Raw genomic sequence first — 6,000 nt, forward strand, 5'->3', positions numbered from 1 at the left:
TGCTTATTCTGTGGTGAGGACAAGGGCCATACTACAAGAATGTGCCCCGTCACCATTCAGAAGCAAAAGGAGATAGCAGAAGCCGAAGCTCGGCAGAATCAGCCGAAGCAGGTCTTACACACTGCTTCGTGTCACTCTCCTTACATACCAGAGTATGTGAACAATCATCTTGCAGCTTCTGTCGCTTTGGCTAGCCATTCACAGGCTTCCTGGCCACAACTCCCGCCTCCACCACCACTACAACCGATCTATTCCCGAAGCCAGAAGCCAGAAGGGCGCCAGTACCCTCAGCAGCAACGTGAAGTTAGGGAGGAATCCGAAGCTCGCGTAGTCAATAGTACTGTGCGAGAATCAAAGCACATTAATTGAGCAATATCCTACCCCTAAAGTACTTTTGTGTTCTATGTCATTTTGTTTTTCAATAAGGAACAAACAATGCAGAACTAGTTTTAATTTCTTGTAATAGTTTCACTTTTATCAGAATGAAATATATCTTCTTCAAATATTTACGAAGCTCAAAAAATTGCTGAAGCTCAAAAGTCGTTCCTAAGGGAATGCAGAGCTAAAAATCGCCGAAGCTACAAAAAGTCGTTCCTAAGGAGCGCAGCGTATGTTTCGCCGAAGCCACAAAAAGTCGTTCCTAAGAGAGCGCAGTGTAAGTTTTCTGTTCAAAAGTCGTTCCAAAGGGAATGCAGAGCCAAATACCGCCGAAATATTAGGCGAAGAAGTTCAAAAGACGTTCCTAAGGGAATGCAGAACTTACACCGAAAAGTCAACGGTGATACCGCCAAAATAGAAGGCGAAGAAGTTCAAAAGACGTTCCTAAGGGGATGAAGAACTTACACCGAAAAATAAGCGGTGAAGCCGAAAAATAAACGGCAAAGAGGTGTGTTCCAGTGTGGGCGTGTGGGTGCGTATCTTCGGCATTAGCATCATTCGCATCATATTGTCGCATCATCCCGCATAGCATCACATCATACATCATATTGCACTGATGACACAAATTGAATACGAAGTCGACCTTCAGAGACTGCTTTATAGAAAATGAAAATGTGCTAAGGCACAAAGTTAGCTGAGAAATACAGCTTCGTCGGCTCTATGGCAAAAGAAGGGATCCTTTGTTCACGAAGCTGGGAGGTTTTTACAAAGCATGGATATTTTCACGAAGCACGGATTTTCTTCTTTGTGAGGCATGAAAAGAAGGGAATGTGTTTTTTCGCCGAAGGCTCAAAAATGGTATGTATATAAAGTTTCATGCATCGCAAAGAACTGAATTACAAATAATTTATACATTAGATTCAAAAATATGCACATCGAAAATTACAGTCTTGATATAGCGAAGCTACATTGATCGTCTTGAAATGTTTTTACAATACCAGTCCTCTTTCAGGACCTTTTCCGCAATTTCATTCAACAACTTGTTAACAACTTCGTCAATAATAGATTCGGCTATACTGATGATTTCTATTGCTTTCTTCGTTTCTGGGTCGGCCAGGGGGTCGAACGGCTCCGGTGGAGGAGATAATTCAGCTGCGGTAGAAAAAATCAATCAGTTCGAAGTCACGAAAACAAACGACGAAGCTAAAGGCCATTAGACGATACCTATTCGTCTCTCGCGTTCTGCAGCTTCCTCAGCTTTTTCCGCTGTTTCTCGAGTGTCATGAATATCTTTTTCACTTTTCTTCATTATTTCGTGAGCCATTTCTCGGCCGCCATTTTCCCAGATGTCAGTGTAAAATTTTCCGCCCATTAAACTTGCTTCGGCCGAGGGATCCTTTGTGTCATCCACGGAGAGGGCAGCTTCGGCCTGGGCCAAGGTTTTGATATGATTGCAACCTGCCTTCTCCAAGATGGCTGAAATTCCTCTCGCACCAGAGGTTACGCAGTCATCCCCGCGATCACTTAAAATTTCTTCAAAGGCTTCGGCTTCTCCGCTTATCCACTCGATCACACCCTCACGGTCGCCTCGTATGAAGTTATCTTCTTTTGAATAGGCGCCCACGTTGGCGAAGCTAGACTTTATCTTCTCCACGCAGCCCAAAGATTTTTCAAAACATCTTTCCTTGGATGCGCGAAGTTCTTCAACTGTTTTTTCTAAATATTTTTCCAATATTCGCTGGCCTCTCGGTTAGCTTCAGCGAGAGCGCATTTTTCTTTGGTCTCTGCCAATTGTTTCCGAAGGTCTTCGATCTCATTCTTTTGAATCTCAGCTTGAGCTTTGGATCTAGCTTCATCTTCTTTTTACTTTGTTTACCAATGAAATTAATATTTTGTCTTTTTTAAGGCCTTCGTTCCTTAATTCGATCACCTCTGAATGAAGGTTGTTCAGAGCCATTGTATACCCTTCATCTTCAATGTTTTTCTGTGCTCTAAGAGCATTGCTAAGGATTAAGCCCTGCAAGAGGAGGACAATATTAAGTATAAACAAATGAAATAATTCGTTTTTAAATACAAAATTGACTTTTATACCTTTATGCTATTATATGCTAAACTGCCAGCCAGTTCATCCTTTGATAATATTGAAAGGCCATCTTCCAGCTTCGGAAATCCGAAGCTTCTACCTATCTCCCGGCAGACGGATCTCTTTATTATCCGGGAGACACTACAAAAAATCTTCTTCCCCACTGCCATTGAACACTAATGCCCCCTTCGGATATTTCAATTTTTGGGCATAATGTTGAGCTTCTCGTTCTTCTTCCTGAGAAAGTCCCTTTCTCGAAGCATGGCAGATGATGTAATCATTGCTCTCTTTTAAAGCTTCGGGAGCAAGAGTGGCAACCTTTTCAAATGAAATTTGCTCTGTGGCCTTTTCTTCTATTGCCATTTCTTCAAATTCCACAGGCTTCGTCTCAGCAGGCACTGAGGGCCCCGCCTTGGTTTTAGCCTAGGTTATTGTAGCTTCAACATCTATTTACTTAGTATCGGCTTTGGGTTGTGTTTTGCCAGCTTCGGCAACCTTCCCTTTGGGAGTAAGACTTATGGAGTCGGTTGTTTCTAGTACATCTAATACATTTACCATCCTCCTTCTCCTAGGAGTTATGGCAGAACTCTTTTGTGCCCTCAGCGCTGTTGCTTCTGTTGAAGGACTTAAAGTCCCTAGCATCTTTGTTACCTCTTCAGTTGTTGACCTTTCAACCTTATCTTTGTCAACCTTCGTTTCAACTAGCTCAATCGAAGGTGCCTTCGGCATTATAGCCGGTTCTTCGGCCCTCTGCATCGGAGGAGCGGTTTCTCTTGATTCAGCAGCTGAAGACGCCTCCCCACCAAACTCAGGCACCACAGCCGGTTCAATATAAAGTGGTCGGTGGGTAAGTACCTTCATCTTTTTGCCCGCAGCCTTCGGCACAGGTTCAGCCGAGGCGGCCAGAGCAGCACCTTTCCTCTTCTTCCCTTGCCCCCGCAGCGGGTAGCGGTAGTCGGGGTAGACGAAGCCAATAGCGTCAAAAACTGTGTTCAATCTCTTCTTTTCTCGACTTCCGAAGGCTGTGGATAATGCATTATCTTCTGCCTTGGAATATGATCCAAGCAGTTCATCACTTGTGACTTCGATGCATTTTAGCCAATCATCGTTCGGTTCATCGAATTTATCCCCATATCTGAATGTATACTTCAGCCGGACCAGTTCACCTTCACTAGACTTGGTGATGGTCTCCTTCGGCATTTCCCAACTCTCTACAAGCGGCCATACTCTGAATGCTATGTGCTCTTGAATTAAATCTCTCATACCAATAAAGAAGCAGACAGTACCAAATGCCTTCTGACATGCTTCGGCGGCTTCATCAATTTCAACCTTCGGCTTTCGAAGGCCGAAGCGGGACCATATGGGGCGCATAATAACCTCCTTGATGTCCTCCCTCGCTATCAAGTCGTTCTTCACATAAAACCATTCTTCCATCCAATTTCCCGGCCATCTCTTCCGAAATGTTGGCACTGGGTGGCTTGCGTTGGGACGAGCGATAAATCTATAACAACCGAAGTTGTTTTGATACTGTTTTTTCCCTATGGTCTTCGTCTCATACAAAAGTTCGTGCATGCTGCAGAAGCATTTTGCGCTTGGCTCTATCCCTTGACTTCTTACTGCCCAGACGAAGACTCCCATCCTCAATATAGCTTCGGGGGTCAATTGATGAAGGAAAATTTGGAAGGTTTTCAACACTTTAACTACAAACCTGCTTAGTGGGAACCGAAGCCCAGCTTTGAAGAAGCTTCGAAAAATCACAACTTCGTTCTCCTCAGGCGCAGGAACGTTGTTGTCTCCGCCAGCCCTCACAATAGACATATCCCAAAAGTACCTTCCCCTCATGTTTTCGAGGTGACTTTGCTTGATGGTCGATTTTTTGAAAATTGCATGACTTGGTCTCTAGGGTCGATCCTCGGAATCTTCGCCTCCACTTTCTGCATCATAACTGTCACTGTCACCAGTATCTTCAGACAGGCCCTTCAGTATCTCCTTAGTAATCTTCTCTGTATTTGATTTTGCCATTGACTTGATAAACCCAGCTATGTAAGGATTCGCAACCTTCTTCTCCTCAAAGAGCTTCTCCTCTTCAGTTAGCTTCGTCTCAGCAGCAACCTTCTTGTCTTGAGACATTTTTTCCTTCAGAAATGACGAAAATGTGTCTTTCTAACCGAAGCTCAGGAAGCTTGAGAAACTAACAAGCGTTAGTGAGCAAGAGATATAAAATTGAGAAAATAAAGCAAATGGCACAAGCAGCGTACCAAATGTGGTTGGTGCGAGTTCTTATTTATACGCTCGGCACGCTCCAAATTGGGGGCCCCGTCTGTCATTGACTGTTGCTATTCTAGAAGAGGGAAGGTGTTTTTTCGGACCTTCGGCTTAAGGCCTTCGTCCATGTCGCAGTATGAATTCGTTATCTTAAACAAATTAATACTGCGAGGGGCTACTGTTGGGGGCCTTCGTCCTCCGAAGGTCCTAAAAACGTGATTTAACAATATCTTCCAAGTGTGACATGTGAACAGGTACCTTCGGACTCGGGCTAAAAGCATGTATGATGTAAAAAGCATGATCGTGACGAAGGTTGGAGTTGCTCCAAAGCTACGTACAGGGGAGCTTCGGCTAAATGGCGGAAAAAGGAACCGACTTAAAGGGGAAAAGGCTATTTAGTCCTCATAGAATTGTCTATAAGTTAATAATAAATGTAAAGGGTATGAATGTAATTTCTCACAGGCTGTGTCCTGTGCCTATAAATAGATGAACAGTACCCCCGTACTGTTCACGCTGACTTGTACTTGCTTTTGTGTCACCCTTGTACTTTTTGCCTTCTGTCAAGCCGAAGGTACATTTGTAATTCAATATTGTTTCTGCCTTTCCAGGATAATACAATAAATTAATAATGTTATGTGATTGTTTATCTTGCATCTTATATTTCATATACTTCTTCTTTTATTAAAATATATCGCGTTGATGAAGGTATGTCCTTCATAACCTTCGTCTGAAGATCATTATATCCTAAGGGAAATAATGTTTCAAAGGACGAAGGACATTAACATTTAACATTTTGTGTTGCCTTGTTCCGAAGCCGAAGCATTTGAGAACAAGTACCCAACAGTTACAGGGGCCTTCGGCTTCGGGACGAAGGTTTTCTTTTATAACAAGGTGAAGATGTAGCCCGAAGGTAATAAGAATGGACGACGAAGCTATAGCCGAAGAGCTTCGATTTTGGTGTGATGACGAAGACCAAGTATAATGATGACTGAAAAGGGACAAAGACTACTCAGTCATTAATGTTTTGTGTTATGGTAATAGATAAATGTCAGGGACATGAATGTAATTTTATCTGGGTTGCGTCCCATGCCTATAAATAGATGAACAGTAGCACCGTACTGTTCACTCTGAATTGTAATCACTCTCCCGTATTCACGCCTTTGAGCAAGCCGAAGGTATCAATGTAATATTAATACTGTTAAATATTCATTTATGTTTTATGGAATACGAATATAAATGAATTAATAAGATGTAGTCATCATCTTTATCCTTTC

This window comes from Zea mays, chromosome 1 (genome assembly GCF_902167145.1).
Source record: "Zea mays cultivar B73 chromosome 1, Zm-B73-REFERENCE-NAM-5.0, whole genome shotgun sequence".
In the NCBI taxonomy this organism is placed as follows: domain Eukaryota; kingdom Viridiplantae; phylum Streptophyta; class Magnoliopsida; order Poales; family Poaceae; genus Zea; species Zea mays.